A 22,666-nucleotide genomic window follows, 5' to 3' on the forward strand; every position below is an offset into this window, starting at 1 on the left:
CATAGGGTTCAGTGTTAATCAGTGAGACTCCCACAGGTTTCAGTGTTAATCAGTGAGACTCCAATAGGGTTAAGTGTTAATCAGTGAGACTCCCATAGGGTTCAGTATTAATCAGTGAGACTCCCTTAGGGTTTCAGTGTTAATCAGTGAGACTCCAATAGGGTTAAGTGTTAATCAGTGAGACTCCCACAGGGTTCAGTGTTAATCAGTGAGACTCCCTTAGGGTTCAGTGTTAATCAGTGAGACTCCCTCAGGGTTCAGTGTTAATCAGTGAGACTCCCATGGGGTTCAGTGTTAATCAGTGAGACTCCCATAGGCTTCAGTGTTAATCAGTGAGTCCCCCACAAGGTGCAGTGTTAATCAGTGAGATTCCCACAGGGTTCAGTGTTAATCAGTGAGACTCCCACAGGGTTCAGTGTTAATCAGTGAGACTGCCATAGGTTTCAGTGTTAATCAGTGAGACTCCCACAGGGTTCAGTGTTAATCAGTGAGACTCCCATAGGGTTCAGTGTTAATCAGTGAGACTCCCATAGGGTTCAGTGTTAATCAAGTGACACTCCCACAGTGTTCAGTGTTAATCAGTGAGACTCCCACAGGGTTCAGTGTTAATGAGTGAGACTCCCGTAGGGTTAAGTGTTAATCAGTGAGACTCCCATAGGGTTCAGTGTTAATCAGTGAGAATCCCATAGAGTTCAGTGTTAATCAGTGAGACTCCCACAGGGTTCAGTGTTAATCACTGAGACTCCCACAGGGTTCAGTGTTAATCAGTGAGACTCCCACAGGGTTCAGTGTTAATCAGTGAGACTCCCATAGGGTTCAGTGTTAATCAGTGAGACTCCCATAGGGTTCAGTGTTAATCAGTGAGACTCCCATACGGTTCACTGTAAATCAGTGAGACTCCCACAGGGTTCATGTGTTAATCAGTGAGACTCCCATAGGGTTCAGTGTTAATCAATGAGACTCCCATAGGGTTCAGTGTTAATCAGTGAGACTCCCACAGGTTTCAGTGTTAATCAGTGAGACTCCCACAGGGTTCAGTGTTAATCAGTGAGACTCCCTCAGGGTTCATGTGTTAATCAGTGAGACTCCCATAGGGTTCATTGTTAATCAGTGAGACTCCCACAGGATTCAGTGTTAATCATTGAGACTCCCACAGTGTTCGGTGTTAATCAGTGAGACTCCCACACTCTTCAGTGTTAATCAGTGAGACTCCCTCAGGGTTCAGTGTTAATCACTGAGACTCCCACAGGGTTCAGTGTTAATCAGTGAGACTCCCATAGGGTTCAGCGTTAATCAGTGAGAATCCCATAGAGTTCAGTGTTAATCAGTGAGACTCCCACAGGGTTCAGTGTTAATCAGTGAGACTCCCATAGGGTTCAGTGTTAATCAGTGAGACTCCCACAGGTTTCAGTGTTAATCAGTGAGACTCCAATAGGGTTAAGTGTTAATCAGTGAGACTCCCATAGGGTTCAGTATTAATCAGTGAGACTCCCTTAGGGTTTCAGTGTTAATCAGTGAGACTCCAATAGGGTTAAGTGTTAATCAGTGAGACTCCCACAGGGTTCAGTGTTAATCAGTGAGACTCCCTTAGGGTTCAGTGTTAATCAGTGAGACTCCCTCAGGGTTCAGTGTTAATCAGTGAGACTCCCATGGGGTTCAGTGTTAATCAGTGAGACTCCCATAGGCTTCAGTGTTAATCAGTGAGTCCCCCACAAGGTGCAGTGTTAATCAGTGAGATTCCCACAGGGTTCAGTGTTAATCAGTGAGACTCCCACAGGGTTCAGTGTTAATCAGTGAGACTGCCATAGGTTTCAGTGTTAATCAGTGAGACTCCCACAGGGTTCAGTGTTAATCAGTGAGACTCCCATAGGGTTCAGTGTTAATCAGTGAGACTCCCATAGGGTTCAGTGTTAATCAAGTGACACTCCCACAGTGTTCAGTGTTAATCAGTGAGACTCCCACAGGGTTCAGTGTTAATGAGTGAGACTCCCGTAGGGTTAAGTGTTAATCAGTGAGACTCCCATAGGGTTCAGTGTTAATCAGTGAGAATCCCATAGAGTTCAGTGTTAATCAGTGAGACTCCCACAGGGTTCAGTGTTAATCACTGAGACTCCCACAGGGTTCAGTGTTAATCAGTGAGACTCCCACAGGGTTCAGTGTTAATCAGTGAGACTCCCATAGGGTTCAGTGTTAATCAGTGAGACTCCCATAGGGTTCAGTGTTAATCAGTGAGACTCCCATACGGTTCACTGTAAATCAGTGAGACTCCCACAGGGTTCATGTGTTAATCAGTGAGACTCCCATAGGGTTCAGTGTTAATCAATGAGACTCCCATAGGGTTCAGTGTTAATCAGTGAGACTCCCACAGGTTTCAGTGTTAATCAGTGAGACTCCCACAGGGTTCAGTGTTAATCAGTGAGACTCCCTCAGGGTTCATGTGTTAATCAGTGAGACTCCCATAGGGTTCATTGTTAATCAGTGAGACTCCCACAGGATTCAGTGTTAATCATTGAGACTCCCACAGTGTTCGGTGTTAATCAGTGAGACTCCCACACTCTTCAGTGTTAATCAGTGAGACTCCCTCAGGGTTCAGTGTTAATCACTGAGACTCGCACAGGGTTCAGTGTTAATCAGTGAGACTCCCATAGGGTTCAGCGTTAATCAGAGAGAATCCCATAGAGTTCAGTGTTAATCAGTGAGACTCCCACAGGGTTCAGTGTTAATCAGTGAGACTCCCATAGGGTTCAGTGTTAATCAGTGAGACTCCCACAGGTTTCAGTGTTAATCAGTGAGACTCCAATAGGGTTAAGTGTTAATCAGTGAGACTCCCATAGGGTTCAGTATTAATCAGTGAGACTCCCTTAGGGTTTCAGTGTTAATCAGTGAGACTCCAATAGGGTTAAGTGTTAATCAGTGAGACTCCCACAGGGTTCAGTGTTAATCAGTGAGACTCCCTTAGGGTTCAGTGTTAATCAGTGAGACTCCCATAGGGTTAAGTGTTAATCAGTGAGACTCCCATGGGGTTCAGTGTTAATCAGTGAGACTCCCATAGGGTTCAGTGTTAATCAGTGAGACTCCCATAGGGTTCAGTGTTAATCAGTGAGACTCCCATACGGTTCACTGTAAATCAGTGAGACTCCCACAGGGTTCATGTGTTAATCAGTGAGACTCCCATAGGGTTCAGTGTTAATCAGTGAGACTCCCATAGGGTTCAGTGTTAATCAGTGAGACTCCCATACGGTTCACTGTAAATCAGTGAGACTCCCACAGGGTTCATGTGTTAATCAGTGAGACTCCCATAGGGTTCAGTGTTAATCAATGAGACTCCCATAGGGTTCAGTGTTAATCAGTGAGACTCCCACAGGTTTCAGTGTTAATCAGTGAGACTCCCACAGGGTTCAGTGTTAATCAGCGAGACTCCCTCAGGGTTCATGTGTTAATCAGTGAGACTCCCATAGGGTTCATTGTTAATCAGTGAGACTCCCACAGGATTCAGTGTTAATCATTGAGACTCCCACAGTGTTCGGTGTTAATCAGTGAGACTCCCACACTCTTCAGTGTTAATCAGTGAGACTCCCTCAGGGTTCAGTGTTAATCACTGAGACTCCCACAGGGTTCAGTGTTAATCAGTGAGACTCCCATAGGGTTCAGCGTTAATCAGTGAGAATCCCATAGAGTTCAGTGTTAATCAGTGAGACTCCCACAGGGTTCAGTGTTAATCAGTGAGACTCCCATAGGGTTCAGTGTTAATCAGTGAGACTCCCACAGGTTTCAGTGTTAATCAGTGAGACTCCAATAGGGTTAAGTGTTAATCAGTGAGACTCCCATAGGCTTCAGTGTTAATCAGTGAGACTCCCATAGGGTTCAGTGTTAATCAAGTGACACTCCCACAGTGTTCAGTGTTAATCAGTGAGACTCCCACAGGGTTCAGTGTTAATGAGTGAGACTCCCGTAGGGTTAAGTGTTAATCAGTGAGACTCCCATAGGGTTCAGTGTTAATCAGTGAGAATACCATAGAGTTCAGTGTTAATCAGTGAGACTCCCACAGGGTACAGTGTTAATCAGTGAGACTCCCATAGGGGTCAGTGTTAATCAATGAGACTCCCATAGGGTTCAGTGTTAATCAGTAAGACTCCCACAGGTTTCAGTGTTAATCAGTAAGACTCCCAGAGGGTTCAGTGTTAATCAGTGAGACTCCCATAGGGTTCAGTGTTAATCAGTGAGTCCCCCACAAGGTTCAGTGTTAATCAGTGAGACTCCCACAGGGTTCAGTGTTAATCAGTGAGACTCCCATAGGCTTCAGTGTTAATCAGTGAGTCCCCCACAAGGTTCAGTGTTAATCAGTGAGACTCCCACCGGGTTCAGTGTTAATCAGTGAGACTCCCACAGGGTTCAGTGTTAATCAGTGAGACTGCCATAGGTTTCAGTGTTAATCAGTGAGACTCCCACAGGGTTCAGTGTTAATCAGTGAGACTCCCATAGGGTTCAGTGTTAATCAGTGAGACTCCCACAGGTTTCAGTGTTAATCAGTGAGACTCCAATAGGGTTAAGTGTTAATCAGTGAGACTCCCACAGGGTTCAGTGTTAATCAGTGAGACAGCCTTAGGGTTAAGTGTTAATTAGTGAGACTCCCTCAGGGTTCAGTGTTAATCAGTGAGACTCCCATAGGGTTAAGTGTTAATCAGTGAGACTCCCATGGGGTTCAGTGTTAATCAGTGAGACTCCCATAGGCTTCAGTGTTAATCAGTGAGACTCCCACATGGTGCAGTGTTAATCAGTGAGACTCCCACAGGGTTCAGTGTTAATCAGTGAGACTCCCACAGGGTTCAGTGTTAATCAGTGAGACTCCCATAGGGTTCAGTGTTAATCAGTGAGACTCCCATAGGGTTCAGTGTTAATCAGTGAGACTCCCATACGGTTCACTGTAAATCAGTGAGACTCCCACAGGGTTCATGTGTTAATCAGTGAGACTCCCATAGGGTTCAGTGTTAATCAATGAGACTCCCATAGGGTTCAGTGTTAATCAGTGAGACTCCCACAGGTTTCAGTGTTAATCAGTGAGACTCCCTCAGGGTTCACGTGTTAATCAGTGAGACTCCCATAGGGTTCATTGTTAATCAGTGAGACTCCCACAGGATTCAGTGTTAATCATTGAGACTCCCACAGTGTTCGGTGTTAATCAGTGAGACTCCCACACTCTTCAGTGTTAATCAGTGAGACTCCCTCAGGGTTCAGTGTTAATCACTGAGACTCCCACAGGGTTCAGTGTTAATCAGTGAGACTCCCATAGGGTTCAGCGTTAATCAGTGAGAATCCCATAGAGTTCAGTGTTAATCAGTGAGACTCCCACAGGGTTCAGTGTTAATCAGTGAGACTCCCATAGGGTTCAGTGTTAATCAGTGAGACTCCCACAGGTTTCAGTGTTAATCAGTGAGACTCCAATAGGGTTAAGTGTTAATCAGTGAGACTCCCATAGTGTTCAGTATTAATCAGTGAGACTCCCTTAGGGTTTCAGTGTTAATCAGTGAGACTCCAATAGGGTTAAGTGTTAATCAGTGAGACTCCCACAGGGTTCAGTGTTAATCAGTGAGACTCCCTTAGGGTTCAGTGTTAATCAGTGAGACTCCCTCAGGGTTCAGTGTTAATCAGTGAGACTCCCATAGGGTTAAGTGTTAATCAGTAAGACTCCCAGAGGGTTCAGTGTTAATCAGTGAGACTCCCATAGGGTTCAGTGTTAATCAGTGAGTCCCCCACAAGGTTCAGTGTTAATCAGTGAGACTCCCACAGGGTTCAGTGTTAATCAGTGAGACTCCCACAGGGTTCAGTGTTAATCAGTGAGACTGCCATAGGTTTCAGTGTTAATCAGTGAGACTCCCACAGGGTTCAGTGTTAATCAGTGAGACTCCCATAGGGTTCAGTGTTAATCAGTGAGACTCCCACAGGTTTCAGTGTTAATCAGTGAGACTCCAATAGGGTTAAGTGTTAATCAGTGAGACTCCCACAGGGTTCAGTGTTAATCAGTGAGACAGCCTTAGGGTTAAGTGTTAATTAGTGAGACTCCCTCAGGGTTCAGTGTTAATCAGTGAGACTGCCATAGGGTTAAGTGTTAATCAGTGAGACTCCCATGGGGTTCAGTGTTAATCAGTGAGACTCCCATAGGCTTCAGTGTTAATCAGTGAGACTCCCACATGGTTCAGTGTTAATCAGTGAGACTCCCACAGGGTTCAGTGTTAATCAGTGAGACTCCCACAGGGTTCAGTGTTAATCAGTGAGACTCCCATAGGGTTCAGTGTTAATCAGTGAGACTCCCATAGGGTTCAGTGTTAATCAGTGAGACTCCCATACGGTTCACTGTAAATCAGTGAGACTCCCACAGGGTTCATGTGTTAATCAGTGAGACTCCCATAGGGTTCAGTGTTAATCAATGAGACTCCCATAGGGTTCAGTGTTAATCAGTGAGACTCCCACAGGTTTCAGTGTTAATCAGTGAGACTCCCACACTCTTCAGTGTTAATCAGTGAGACTCCCTCAGGGTTCAGTGTTAATCACTGAGACTCCCACAGGGTTCAGTGTTAATCAGTGAGACTCCCATAGGGTTCAGCGTTAATCAGTGAGAATCCCATAGAGTTCAGTGTTAATCAGTGAGACTCCCACAGGGTTCAGTGTTAATCAGTGAGACTCCCATAGGGTTCAGTGTTAATCAGTGAGACTCCCACAGGTTTCAGTGTTAATCAGTGAGACTCCTATAGGGTTAAGTGTTAATCAGTGAGACTCCCATAGGGTTCAGTATTAATCAGTGAGACTCCCTTAGGGTTTCAGTGTTAATCAGTGAGACTCCCATACGGTTCACTGTAAATCAGTGAGACTCCCACAGGGTTCATGTGTTAATCAGTGAGACTCCCATAGGGTTCAGTGTTAATCAATGAGACTCCCATAGGGTTCAGTGTTAATCAGTGAGACTCCCACAGGTTTCAGTGTTAATCAGTGAGACTCCCACACTCTTCAGTGTTAATCAGTGAGACTCCCATAGGGTTCAGTGTTAATCAGTGAGTCCCCCACAAGGTTCAGTGTTAATCAGTGAGACTCCCACAGGGTTCAGTGTTAATCAGTGAGACTCCCACAGGGTTCAGTGTTAATCAGTGAGACTGCCATAGGTTTCAGTGTTAATCAGTGAGACTCCCACAGGGTTCAGTGTTAATCAGTGAGACTCCCATAGGGTTCAGTGTTAATCAGTGAGACTCCCACAGGTTTCAGTGTTAATCAGTGAGACTCCAATAGGGTTAAGTGTTAATCAGTGAGACTCCCACAGGGTTCAGTGTTAATCAGTGAGACAGCCTTAGGGTTAAGTGTTAATTAGTGAGACTCCCTCAGGGTTCAGTGTTAATCAGTGAGACTGCCATAGGGTTAAGTGTTAATCAGTGAGACTCCCATGGGGTTCAGTGTTAATCAGTGAGACTCCCATAGGCTTCAGTGTTAATCAGTGAGACTCCCACATGGTTCAGTGTTAATCAGTGAGACTCCCACAGGGTTCAGTGTTAATCAGTGAGACTCCCACAGGGTTCAGTGTTAATCAGTGAGACTCCCATAGGGTTCAGTGTTAATCAGTGAGACTCCCATAGGGTTCAGTGTTAATCAGTGAGACTCCCATACGGTTCACTGTAAATCAGTGAGACTCCCACAGGGTTCATGTGTTAATCAGTGAGACTCCCATAGGGTTCAGTGTTAATCAATGAGACTCCCATAGGGTTCAGTGTTAATCAGTGAGACTCCCACAGGTTTCAGTGTTAATCAGTGAGACTCCCACACTCTTCAGTGTTAATCAGTGAGACTCCCTCAGGGTTCAGTGTTAATCACTGAGACTCCCACAGGGTTCAGTGTTAATCAGTGAGACTCCCATAGGGTTCAGCGTTAATCAGTGAGAATCCCATAGAGTTCAGTGTTAATCAGTGAGACTCCCACAGGGTTCAGTGTTAATCAGTGAGACTCCCATAGGGTTCAGTGTTAATCAGTGAGACTCCCACAGGTTTCAGTGTTAATCAGTGAGACTCCTATAGGGTTAAGTGTTAATCAGTGAGACTCCCATAGGGTTCAGTATTAATCAGTGAGACTCCCTTAGGGTTTCAGTGTTAATCAGTGAGACTCCAATAGGGTTAAGTGTTAATCAGTGAGACTCCCACAGGGTTCAGTGTTAATCAGTGAGACTCCCTTAGGGTTCAGTGTTAATCAGTGAGACTCCCATAGGGTTCAGTATTAATCAGTGAGACTCCCTTAGGGTTTCAGTGTTAATCAGTGAGACTCCAATAGGGTTAAGTGTTAATCAGTGAGACTCCCACAGGGTTCAGTGTTAATCAGTGAGACTCCCTTAGGGTTCAGTGTTAATCAGTGAGAATCCCTCAGGGTTCAGTGTTAATCAGTGAGACTCCCATAGTGTTAAGTGTTAATCAGTGAGACTCCCATGGGGTTCAGTGTTAATCAGTGAGACTCCCATAGGCTTCAGTGTTAATCAGTGAGTCCCCCACAAGGTTCAGTGTTAATCAGTGAGACTCCCACAGGGTTCAGTGTTAATCAGTGAGACTCCCACAGGGTTCAGTGTTAATCAGTGAGACTGCCATAGGTTTCAGTGTTAATCAGTGAGACTCCCACAGGGTTCAGTGTTAATCAGTGAGACTCCCATAGGGTTCAGTGTTAATCAGTGAGACTCCCACAGGTTTCAGTGTTAATCAGTGAGACTCCAATAGGGTTAAGTGTTAATCAGTGAGACTCCCATAGGGTTCAGTATTAATCAGTGAGACTCCCTTAGGGTTTCAGTGTTAATCAGTGAGACTCCAATAGGGTTAAGTGTTAATCAGTGAGACTCCCACAGGGTTCAGTGTTAATCAGTGAGACTCCCTTAGGGTTCAGTGTTAATCAGTGAGACTCCCATAGGGTTCAGTATTAATCAGTGAGACTCCCTTAGGGTTTCAGTGTTAATCAGTGAGACTCCAATAGGGTTAAGTGTTAATCAGTGAGACTCCCACAGGGTTCAGTGTTAATCAGTGAGACTCCCTTAGGGTTCAGTGTTAATCAGTGAGACTCCCTCAGGGTTCAGTGTTAATCAGTGAGACTCCCATAGGGTTAAGTGTTAATCAGTGAGACTCCCATGGGGTTCAGTGTTAATCAGTGAGACTCCCATAGGCTTCAGTGTTAATCAGTGAGTCCCCCACAAGGTTCAGTGTTAATCAGTGAGACTCCCACAGGGTTCAGTGTTAATCAGTGAGACTCCCACAGGGTTCAGTGTTAATCAGTGAGACTGCCATAGGTTTCAGTGTTAATCAGTGAGACTCCCACAGGGTTCAGTGTTAATCAGTGAGACTCCCATAGGGTTCAGTGTTAATCAGTGAGACTCCCACAGGTTTCAGTGTTAATCAGTGAGACTCCAATAGGGTTAAGTGTTAATCATTGAGACTCCCACAGGGTTCAGTGTTAATCAGTAAGACAGCCTAAGGGTTAAGTGTTAATTAGTGAGACTCCCTCAGGGTTCAGTGTTAATCAGTGAGACTCCCATAGGGTTAGGTGTTAATCAGTGAGACTCCCATGGGGTTCAGTGTTAATCAGTGAGACTCCCATAGGCTTCAGTGTTAATCAGTGAGACTCCCATAGGCTTCAGTGTTAATCAGTGAGACTCCCATAGGGTTCAGTGTTAATCAAGTGACACTCCCACAGTGTTCAGTGTTAATCAGTGAGACTCCCATTGGGGTCAGTGTTAATCAATGAGACTCCCATAGGGTTCAGTGTTAATCAGTAAGACTCCCACAGGTTTCAGTGTTAATCAGTGAGACTCTCACAGGGTTCAGTGTTAATCAGTGACACTCCCATAGGCTTCAGTGTTAATCAGTGAGTCCCCCACAAGGTTCAGTGTTAATCAGTGAGACTCCCACAGGGTTCAGTGTTAATCAGTGAGACGCCCACAGGGTTCAGTGTTAATCAGTGAGACTGCCATAGGTTTCAGTGTTAATTAGTGAGACTCCCACAGGGTTCAGTGTTAATCAGTGAGACTCCCATAGGGTTCAGTGTTAATCAGTGAGACTCCCACAGGTTTCAGTGTTAATCAGTGAGACTCCAATAGGCTTCAGTGTTAATCAGTGAGACTCCCATAGGGTTCAGTGTTAATCAAGTGACACTCCCACAGTGTTCAGTGTTAATCAGTGAGACTCCCACAGGGTTCAGTGTTAATGAGTGAGACTCCCGTAGGGTTAAGTGTTAATCAGTGAGACTCCCATAGGGTTCAGTGTTAATCAGTGAGAATCCCATAGAGTTCAGTGTTAATCAGTGAGACTCCCACAGGGTTTAGTGTTAATCAGTGAGACTCCCATTGGGGTCAGTGTTAATCAATGAGACTCCCATAGGGTTCAGTGTTAATCAGTAAGACTCCCACAGGTTTCAGTGTTAATCAGTGAGACTCTCACAGGGTTCAGTGTTAATCAGTGACACTCCCATAGGCTTCAGTGTTAATCAGTGAGTCCCCCACAAGGTTCAGTGTTAATCAGTGAGACTCCCACAGGGTTCAGTGTTAATCAGTGAGACGCCCACAGGGTTCAGTGTTAATCAGTGAGACTGCCATAGGGTTCAGTGTTAATCAGTGAGACTCCCATAGGGTTAGGTGTTAATCAGTGAGACTCCCATGGGGTTCAGTGTTAATCAGTGAGACTCCCATAGGCTTCAGTGTTAATCAGTGAGACTCCCACAGGGTTCAGTGTTAATCAGTGAGACTCCCACAGGGTTCAGTGTTAATCAGTGAGACTCCCATAGGGTTCAGTGTTAATCATTGAGACTCCCTCAGGGTTCAGTGTTAATCAGTGACACTCCCACAGTGTTCAGTGTTAATCAGTGAGACTCCCACAGGGTTCAGTGTTAATGAGTGAGACTCCCGTAGGGTTAAGTGTTAATCAGTGAGACTCCCATAGGGTTCAGTGTTAATCAGTGAGACTCCCATAGGGTTCAGTGTTAATCAGTGAGACTCCCATAGGGTTCACTTTAAATCAGTGAGACTCCCACAGGGTTCATGTGTTAATCAGTGAGACTCCCATAGGGTTCAGTGTTAATCAATGAGACTCCCATAGGGTTCAGTGTTAATCAGTGAGACTCCCACAGGTTTCAGTGTTAATCAGTGAGACTCCCACAGGGTTCAGTGTTAATCAGTGAGACTCCCTCAGGGTTCATGTGTTAATCAGTGAGACTCCCATAGGGTTCATTGTTAATCAGTGAGACTCCCACAGGATTCAGTGTTAATCATTGAGACTCCCACAGTGTTCGGTGTTAATCAGTGAGACTCCCACACTGTTCAGTGTTAATGAGTGAGACTCCCGTAGGGTTAAGTGTTAATCAGTGAGACTCCCATAGGGTTCAGTGTTAATCAGTGAGAATCCCATAGAGTTCAGTGTTAATCAGTGAGACTCCCACAGGGTTCAGTGTTAATCAGTGAGACTCCCATTGGGGTCAGTGTTAATCAATGAGACTCCCATAGGGTTCAGTGTTAATCAGTAAGACTCCCACAGGTTTCAGTGTTAATCAGTGAGACTCTCACAGGGTTCAGTGTTAATCAGTGACACTCCCATAGGCTTCAGTGTTAATCAGTGAGTCCCCCACAAGGTTCAGTGTTAATCAGTGAGACTCCCACAGGGTTCAGTGTTAATCAGTGAGACGCCCACAGGGTTCAGTGTTAATCAGTGAGACTGCCATAGGTTTCAGTGTTAATTAGTGAGACTCCCTCAGGGTTCAGTGTTAATCAGTGAGACTCCCATAGGGTTAGGTGTTAATCAGTGAGACTCCCATGGGGTTCAGTGTTAATCAGTGAGACTCCCATAGGCTTCAGTGTTAATCAGTGAGACTCCCACAGGGTTCAGTGTTAATCAGTGAGACTCCCACAGGGTTCAGTGTTAATCAGTGAGACTCCCATAGGGTTCAGTGTTAATCAGTGAGACTCCCATAGGGTTCAGTGTTAATCAGTGAGACTCCCATAGGGTTCAGTGTTAATCATTGAGACTCCCTCAGGGTTCAGTGTTAATCAGTGACACTCCCACAGTGTTCAGTGTTAATCAGTGAGACTCCCACAGGGTTCAGTGTTAATGAGTGAGACTCCCGTAGGGTTAAGTGTTAATCACTGAGACTCCCATAGGGTTCAGTGTTAATCAGTGAGACTCCCATAGGGTTCAGTGTTAATCAGTGAGACTCCCATAGGGTTCACTTTAAATCAGTGAGACTCCCACAGGGTTCATGTGTTAATCAGTGAGACTCCCATAGGGTTCAGTGTTAATCAATGAGACTCCCATAGGGTTCAGTGTTAATCAGTGAGACTCCCACAGGTTTCAGTGTTAATCAGTGAGACTCCCACAGGGTTCAGTGTTAATCAGTGAGACTCCCTCAGGGTTCATGTGTTAATCAGTGAGACTCCCATAGGGTTCATTGTTAATCAGTGAGACTCCCACAGGATTCAGTGTTAATCATTGAGACTCCCACAGTGTTCGGTGTTAATCAGTGAGACTCCCACACTGTTCAGTGTTAATCAGTGAGACTCCCTCAGGGTTCAGTGTTAATCACTGAGAATCCCATAGAGTTCAGTGTTAATCAGTGAGACTCCCACAGGGTTCAGTGTTAATCAGTGAGACTCCCATAGGGTTCAGTGTTAATCAGTGAGACTCCCACAGGGTTCAGTGTTAATCAGTGAGACTCCCATAGGGTTCAGTGTTAATCAGTGAGACTCCCACAGGGTTCAGTGTTAATCAGTGAGACTCCCACAGGGTTCAGTGTTAATCAGTGAGACTCTCATGGGGTTCAGTGTTAATCAGTGAGACTCCCATAGGCTTCAGTGTTAATCAGTGAGGCTCCCACAGGGTTCAGTGTTAATCAGTGAGACTCCCACAGGGTTCAGTGTTAATCAGTGAGACTCCCACAGGGTTCAGTGTTAATCAGTGAGACTCCCATAGGGTTCAGTGTTAATCAGTGAGACTCCCACAGGGTTCAGTGTTAATCAGTGAGACTCCCGTAGGGTTCATTGTTAATCAGTGAGACTCCCACAGGTTTCAGTGTTAATCAGTGAGACTCCCACAGGGTTCAGTGTTAATCAGTGAGACTCCCTCAGGGTTCATGTGTTAATGAGTGAGACTCCCATAGGGTTCATTGTTAATCAGTGAGACTCCCACAGGATTCAGTGTTAATCATTGAGACTCCCACAGTGTTCGGTGTTAATCAGTGAGACTCCCACACTGTTCAGTGTTAATCAGTGAGACTCCCTCAGGGTTCAGTGTTAATCACTGAGACTCCCACAGGGTTCAGTTTTAATCAGTGAGACTCGCATAGGGTTCAGTGTTAATCAGTGAGAATCCCATAGAGTTCAGTGTTAATCAGTGAGACTCCCACAGGTTTCAGTGTTAATCAGTGAGACTCCAATAGGGTTCAGTGTTAATCAGTGAGACTCCCTTAGGGTTTCAGTGTTTATCAGTGAGACTCCAATAGGGTTAAGTGTTAATCAGTGAGACTCCCACAGGGTTCAGTGTTAATCAGTGAGACTCCCTTAGGGTTCAGTGTTAATCAGTGAGACTCCCTCAGGGTTCATGTGTTAATCAGTGAGACTACCATAGGGTTCATTGTTAATCATTGAGACTCCCACAGTGTTCGGTGTTAATCAGTGAGACTCCCTCAGGGTTCAGTGTTAATCACTGAGACTCCCACAGGGTGATTAACACTGAACCCTATGGGAGTCTCACTGATTAACACATGGACCCTGTGGGAGTCTCACTGATTTACACTGAACCCTATGGAAGTCTTACTGATTAAAACTGAACCCTATGGGAGTCTCACTGATTAACACTGAACCCTGAGGGAGTCGCACTGATTAACACTGAACCCTATGGGAGTCTCACTGATTAACAAATGAACCCTGAGGGAGTCTCACTGATTAACACTGAACCCTGTGGGAGTCTCACTGATTAACACTGAACCCTGTGGGCGTCTCACTGATTAACACTGAACCATATGGGAGTCTCATTGATTAACACTGAACCCTATGGGAGTCTCAATGATTAACACTGAACCCTGTGGGAGTCTCACTGATTAACACTGAACCCTATGGGAGTCTCACTGATTAACACTGAACAGTATGGGATTCTCACTGATTAACACCGAACACTGTGGGAGTCTTAATGATTAACACTGAATCATGTGGGAGTCTGACTGATTGACAATGAACCCTATGGGAGACTCACTGATTAACAAATTAACCCTGAGGGAGTCTCAATGATTAACACTGAACCCTGTGAGAGTCTCACTGATTAACACTGAAACCTGTGGGAGTCTCACTGATTAACACTGAACCCTATGGGAGTCTCATTGATTAACACTGAACCCTATGGGAGTCTCACTGATTAACACTGAACCCTGTGGGAGTCTCACTGATTAACACTTAACCCTATTGGAGTCTCACTGATTAACACTGAAACCTGTGGGAGTCTCACTGATTAACACTGAACCCTATGGGAGTCTCACTGATTAACACTGAACCCTGTGGGAGTCTCACTGATTAACACTGAAACCTATGGCAGTCTCACTGATTAACACTGAACCCTATGGGAGTCTCGCTGATTCACACTGAACTCTATGGGATTCTCACTGATTAACACTGAACCCTATGGGAGTCTCACTGATTAACACTGAACCCTGTGGGAGTCTCAGTGATTAACACTGAACCCTGAGGGAGTCTCACTGATTAATACTGAACAGTGTGGGATTCTCACTGATTAACACCGAACACTGTGGGAGTCTCAATGATTAACACTGAACCCTGTTGGAGTCTCAGTGATTAACACTGAACCCTATGGGAGTCTCAATGATTAACACTGCCCCCTGTGGGAGTCTCACTGATTAACACTGAACCCTATGGGAGTCTCACTGATTAACAGTGAACCCTGTGGGAGTCTCACTGATTAACACTGAATCCTGTGGGAGTCTCATTGATTAACACTGAACCCTATGGGAGTCTCACTGATTAACACTTAACCCTATGGAAGTCTCACTGATTAACACTGAACCCTGAGGGAGTCTCACTGATTAACACTGAACCCTATGGGAGTCTCACTGATTAACACTTAACCCTATGGGAGTCTCACTGATTAACACTGAACCCTGTGGGAGTCTCACTGATTAACACTGAACCCCATGGGAGTCTCACTGATTAACACTTAACCCTATGGAAGTCTCACTGATTAACACTGAACCCTGAGGGAGTCTCACTGATTAACACTGAACCCTATGGGAGTCTCACTGATTAACACTTAACCCTATGGGAGTCTCACTGATTAACACTGAACCCTGTGGGAGTCTCACTGATTAACACTGAACCATGTGGGAGTCTCACTGATTAACAATTAACCCTGTGGGACACTCACTGATTAACAATGACCCATGTGGGAGCCTCACTGATTAACACTGAACCCTATGGGAGTCTCACTGATTAACACTGAACTCTGTGGGAGTCTCACTGATTAACACTGAACCCTGTGGGAGTCTCACTGATTAACACTGAACCCTGTGGGAGTCTCACTGATTACCCCTGAACCCTATGGGAGTTTCACTGATTAACACTGAACCCTGTGGGAGTCTGACTGATTAACACTGAACCCTGTGGGAGTCTCACTGATTAACACTGAACCCTGTGGGAGTCTCACTGATTAACACTGAACCCTATGGGAGTCTCACTGATTAACACTGAACCCTGTGGGAGTCTCACTGATTAACACTGAACCCTATAGGAGTCTCACTGATTAACACTGAACCCTATGAGAGTCTCACTGATTAACACTGAACCCCATGGGAGTCTCACTGATTAACACTTAACCCTATGGAAGTCTCACTGATTAACACTGAACCCTGAGGGAGTCTCACTGATTAACACTGAACCCTATGGGAGTCTCACTGATTAACACTTAACCCTATGGGAGTCTCACTGATTAACACTGAACCCTGTGGGAGTCTCACTGATTAACACTGAACCATGTGGGAGTCTCACTGATTAACAATTAACCCTGTGGGACACTCACTGATTAACAATGAACCATGTGGGAGCCTCACTGATTAACACTGAACCCTATGGGAGTCTCACTGATTAACACTGAACTCTGTGGGAGTCTCACTGATTAACACTGAACCCTGTGGGAGTCTCACTGATTAACACTGAACCCTGTGGGAGTCTCACTGATTACCCCTGAACCCTATGGGAGTTTCACTGATTAACACTGAACCCTGTGGGAGTCTGACTGATTAACACTGAACCCTGTGGGAGTCTCACTGATTAACACTGAACCCTGTGGGAGTCTCACTGATTAACACTGAACCCTATGGGAGTCTCACTGATTAACACTGAACCCTGTGGGAGTCTCACTGATTAACACTGAACCCTATGGGAGTCTCACTGATTAACACTGAACCCTATGAGAGTCTCACTGATTAACACTGAACCCTGTGGGAGTCTCACTGATTAACACTGAACCCTATGGTAGTCTCACTGATTAACACTGAACCCTGTGGGAGTCTCACTGATTAACACTGAACCCTAAGGGAGTCTCACTTATTAACACTGAACCCTGTGGGAGTCTCACTGATTAACACTGAACCCTGTGGTCATCTCACTGATTAACATTGAACCCTGTGGTCATCTCACTGATTAACATTGAACCCTGTGGGAGTCTCACTGATTAACACTGAACCCTGTGGGAGTCTCACTGATTAACACTGAACCCTGTGGTCATCTCACTGATTAACATTGAACCCTGTGGGAGTCTCACTGATTAACACTGAACCCTAAGGGAGTCTCACTGATTAACACTGAACCCTATTGGAGTCTCACTGATTAACAGTGAACCCTGTGGGAGTCTCACTGATTAACACTGAACTCTGTGGGAGTCTCACTGATTAACACTGAAGCCTATGGGAGTCTCACTGATTAACACTGAACCCCATGGGAGTCTCACTGATTAACACGGAACCCTATGGGAGTCTCACTGATTAACACTGAAACCTATGGCAGTCTCACTGATTAACACTGAACCCTGAGGGAGTCTCACTGATTAATACTGAACAGTGTGGGATTCTCACTGATTAACACCAAACACTGTGGGAGTCTCAATGATTAACACTGAATCCTGTGGGAGTCTCACTGATTAACAATGAACCCTATGGGAGTCTCACTGATTAACAAATGAACCCTGAGGGAGTCTCAATGATTAACACAGAACCCTGTGAGAGTCTCACTGATTAACACTGAAACCTGTCGGAGTCTCACTGATTAACACTGAACCCTATGGGAGTCTCATTGATTAACACTGAACCCTATGGGAGTCTCATTGATTAACACTGAACCCTATGGGAGTCTCACTGATTAACACTGAACCCTATGGGAGTCTCACTGATTAACACTGCACCCTATGGGAGTCTCACTCATTAACACTGAACCCTGTGGGAGTCTCACTGATTAACACTGAACACTGTGGGAGTGTCACTTGATTAACACAGAACCCTGTGAGAGTCTCACTGATTAACACTGAAACCTGTCGGAGTCTCACTGATTAACACTGAACCCTATGGGAGTCTCATTGATTAACACTGAACCCTATGGGAGTCTCATTGATTAACACTGAACCCTATGGGAGTCTCACTGATTAACACTGAACCCTATGGGAGTCTCACTGATTAACACTGCACCCTATGGGAGTCTCACTCATTAACACTGAACCCTGTGGGAGTCTCACTGATTAACACTGAACACTGTGGGAGTGTCACTTGATTAACACTGAACCCTGTGGGAGTCTCACTGATTAACACTGAACCCTATGGGAGTCTCACTGATTAACACTGCCCCCTGTGGGAGTCTCACTGATTAACACTGAACCCTATGGGAGTCTCACTGATTAACAGTGAACCCTGTGGGAGTCTCACTGATTAACACTGAACCCTGTGGGAGTCTCACTGATTAACACTGAACCCCATGGGAGTCTCACTGATTAACACTGAACCCTATGGGAGTCTCACTGATTAACATTGAACCCTATGGGAGTCTCACTGATTAACACTGAACCCTGTGGGAGTCTCACTGATTAACACTGAACCCTATGGGAGTCTCACTGATTAACACTGAACCCTGTGGGAGTCTCACTGATTAACACTGAACCCTGTGGGAGTCTCACTGATTAACACTGACCCCTGTGGAAGTCTCACTGATTAACACTGAACCCTATGGGATTCTCACTGATTAACACTGAACCCTATGGGAGTCTCACTGATTAACACTGAACCCTGTGGGAGTCTCAGTGATTAACACTGAACCCTATGGGAGACTCACTGATTAACACTGAACACTGTGGGAGTCTCACTGATTAACACTGAACCCTGTGGGAGTCTCACTGATTAACACATGGACCCTGTGGGAGTCTCACTGATTTACACTGAACCCTATGGGAGTCTCACTGATTAACACTGAACCCTATGGGAGTCTCACTGATTAACACTGAACCCTGTGGGAGTCTCACTGATTAACACTGAACCCTGTGGGCGTCTCACTTATTAACACTGAACCATATGGGAGTCTCATTGATTAACACTGAACCCTATGGGAGTCTCAATGATTAACACTGAACCCTGTGGGAGTCTCACTGATTAACACTGAACCCTATGGGAGTCTCACTGATTAACACTGAACAGTATGGGATTCTCACTGATTAACACCGAACACTGTGGGAGTCTCAATGATTAACACTGAATCCTGTGGGAGTCTCACTGATTGACAATGAACCTTATGGGAGTCTCACTGATTAACAAATGAACCATGAGGGAGTCTCAATGATTAACACTGAACCCTGTGAGAGTCTCACTGATTAACACTTAAACCTGTGGGAGTCTCACTGATTAACACTGAATCCTGTGGGAGTCTCACTGATTAACACTGAACCCTAAGGGAGTCTCACTGATTAACACTGAACCCTGTGGGAGTCTCACTGATTAACACTTAACCCTATTGGAGTCTCACTGATTAACACTGAAACCTGTGGGAGTCTCATTGATTACCACTGAAGCCTATGGGAGTCACACTGATTAACACTGAACCCCATGGGAGTCTTACTGATTAAAACTGAACCCGGTGGGAGTCTCATTGATTAACACTGAAACCTGTGGGAGTCTCACTGATTAACACTGAACCCTATGGGAGTCTCACTGATTAACAGTGAACCCTGTGGGAGTCTCACTGATTAACACTGAACCCTGTGGGAGTCTCACTGATTAACACTGAACCCTGTGGGAGTCTCACTGATTAACACTGAAGCCTATGGGAGTCTCACTGATTAACACTGAACCCCATGGGAGTCTCACTGATTAACACTTAACCCTATGGGAGTCTCACTGATTAACACTGAACCCTGAGGGAATCTCACTGATTAACACTGAACCCTAAGGGAGTCTCACTGATTAACACTTAACCCTATTGGAGTCTCACTGATTAACACTGAAACCTGTGGGAGTCTCATTGATTAACACTGAACCCTATGGGAGTCTCATTGATTAACACTGAACCCTATGGGAGTCTCAATGATTAACACTGAATCCTGTGGGAGTCTCACTGATTAACACTGAACCCTAAGGGAGTCTCACTGATTAACACTGAACCCTGTGGGAGTCTCACTGATTAACACTTAACCCTATTGGAGTCTCACTGATTAACACTGAAACCTGTGGGAGTCTCACTGATTAACACTGAACCCTATGGGAGTCTCACTGATTAACACTGAACCCTGTGGGAGTCTCACTGATTAACACTGAAACCTATGGCAGTCTCACTGATTAACACTGAACCCTATGGGAGTCTCACTGATTAACACTTAAACCTGTGGGAGTCTCACTGATTAACACTGAATCCTGTGGGAGTCTCACTGATTAACACTGAACCCTAAGGGAGTCTCACTGATTAACACTGAACCCTGTGGGAGTCTCACTGATTAACACTTAACCCTATTGGAGTCTCACTGATTAACACTGAAACCTGTGGGAGTCTCATTGATTACCACTGAACCCTATGGGAGTCTCACTGATTAACACTGAACCCTATGGGAGTCTTACTGATTAAAACTGAACCCTAAGGGAGTCTCACTGATTAACACTGAACCCTGTGGGAGTCTCACTGATTAACACTTAACCCTATTGGAGTCTCACTGATTAACACTGAAACCTGTGGGAGTCTCATTGATTACCACTGAACCCTATGGGAGTCTCACTGATTAACACTGAACCCTATGGGAGTCTCACTGATTAACACTGAACCCTGTGGGAGTCTCACTGATTAACACTGAACCCTGTGGGCGTCTCACTTATTAACACTGAACCATATGGGAGTCTCATTGATTAACACTGAACCCTATGGGAGTCTCAATGATTAACACTGAACCCTGTGGGAGTCTCACTGATTAACACTGAACCCTATGGGAGTCTCACTGATTAACACTGAACAGTATGGGATTCTCACTGATTAACACCGAACACTGTGGGAGTCTCAATGATTAACACTGAATCCTGTGGGAGTCTCACTGATTGACAATGAACCCTATGGGAGTCTCACTGATTAACAAATGAACCATGAGGGAGTCTCAATGATTAACACTGAACCCTGTGAGAGTCTCACTGATTAACACTTAAACCTGTGGGAGTCTCACTGATTAACACTGAATCCTGTGGGAGTCTCACTGATTAACACTGAACCCTAAGGGAGTCTCACTGATTAACACTGAACCCTGTGGGAGTCTCACTGATTAACACTTAACCCTATTGGAGTCTCACTGATTAACACTGAAACCTGTGGGAGTCTCATTGATTACCACTGAAGCCTATGGGAGTCACACTGATTAACACTGAACCCCATGGGAGTCTTACTGATTAAAACTGAACCCGGTGGGAGTCTCATTGATTAACACTGAAACCTGTGGGAGTCTCACTGATTAACACTGAACCCTATGGGAGTCTCACTGATTAACAGTGAACCCTGTGGGAGTCTCACTGATTAACACTGAACCCTGTGGGAGTCTCACTGATTAACACTGAACCCTGTGGGAGTCTCACTGATTAACACTGAAGCCTATGGGAGTCTCACTGATTAACACTGAACCCCATGGGAGTCTCACTGATTAACACTTAACCCTATGGGAGTCTCACTGATTAACACTGAACCCTGAGGGAATCTCACTGATTAACACTGAACCCTAAGGGAGTCTCACTGATTAACACTTAACCCTATTGGAGTCTCACTGATTAACACTGAAACCTGTGGGAGTCTCATTGATTAACACTGAACCCTATGGGAGTCTCATTGATTAACACTGAACCCTATGGGAGTCTCAATGATTAACACTGAATCCTGTGGGAGTCTCACTGATTAACACTGAACCCTAAGGGAGTCTCACTGATTAACACTGAACCCTGTGGGAGTCTCACTGATTAACACTTAACCCTATTGGAGTCTCACTGATTAACACTGAAACCTGTGGGAGTCTCACTGATTAACACTGAACCCTATGGGAGTCTCACTGATTAACACTGAACCCTATGGCAGTCTCACTGATTAACACTGAACCCTATGGGAGTCTCACTGATTAACACTTAAACCTGTGGGAGTCTCACTGATTAACACTGAATCCTGTGGGAGTCTCACTGATTAACACTGAACCCTAAGGGAGTCTCACTGATTAACACTGAACCCTGTGGGAGTCTCACTGATTAACACTTAACCCTATTGGAGTCTCACTGATTAACACTGAAACCTGTGGGAGTCTCATTGATTACCACTGAAGCCTATGGGAGTCTCACTGATTAACACTGAACCCCATGGGAGTCTTACTGATTAAAACTGAACCCGGTGGGAGTCTCATTGATTAACACTGAAACCTGTGGGAGTCTCACTGATTAACACTGAACCCTATGGGAGTCTCACTGATTAACAGTGAACCCTGTGGGAGTCTCACTGATTAACACTGAACCCTGTGGGAGTCTCACTGATTAACACTGAACCCTGTGGGAGTCTCACTGATTAACACTGAAGCCTATGGGAGTCTCACTGATTAACACTGAACCCCATGGGAGTCTCACTGATTAACACTTAACCCTATGGGAGTCTCACTGATTAACACTGAACCCTGAGGGAATCTCACTGATTAACACTGAACCCTAAGGGAGTCTCACTGATTAACACTTAACCCTATTGGAGTCTCACTGATTAACACTGAAACCTGTGGGAGTCTCATTGATTAACACTGAACCCTATGGGAGTCTCATTGATTAACACTGAACCCTATGGGAGTCTCAATGATTAACACTGAATCCTGTGGGAGTCTCACTGATTAACACTGAACCCTAAGGGAGTCTCACTGATTAACACTGAACCCTGTGGGAGTCTCACTGATTAACACTTAACCCTATTGGAGTCTCACTGATTAACACTGAAACCTGTGGGAGTCTCACTGATTAACACTGAACCCTATGGGAGTCTCACTGATTAACACTGAACCCTGTGGGAGTCTCACTGATTAACACTGAAACCTATGGCAGTCTCACTGATTAACACTGAACCCTATGGGAGTCTCGCTGATTAACACTGAACTCT

This window comes from Petromyzon marinus, unplaced genomic scaffold (genome assembly GCF_048934315.1).
Source record: "Petromyzon marinus isolate PM22_M1 ecotype Great Lakes invasive population unplaced genomic scaffold, UKy_Petmar_22M1.pri1.0 PM_Scaffold_3, whole genome shotgun sequence".
Lineage (NCBI taxonomy): Eukaryota > Metazoa > Chordata > Hyperoartia > Petromyzontiformes > Petromyzontidae > Petromyzon > Petromyzon marinus.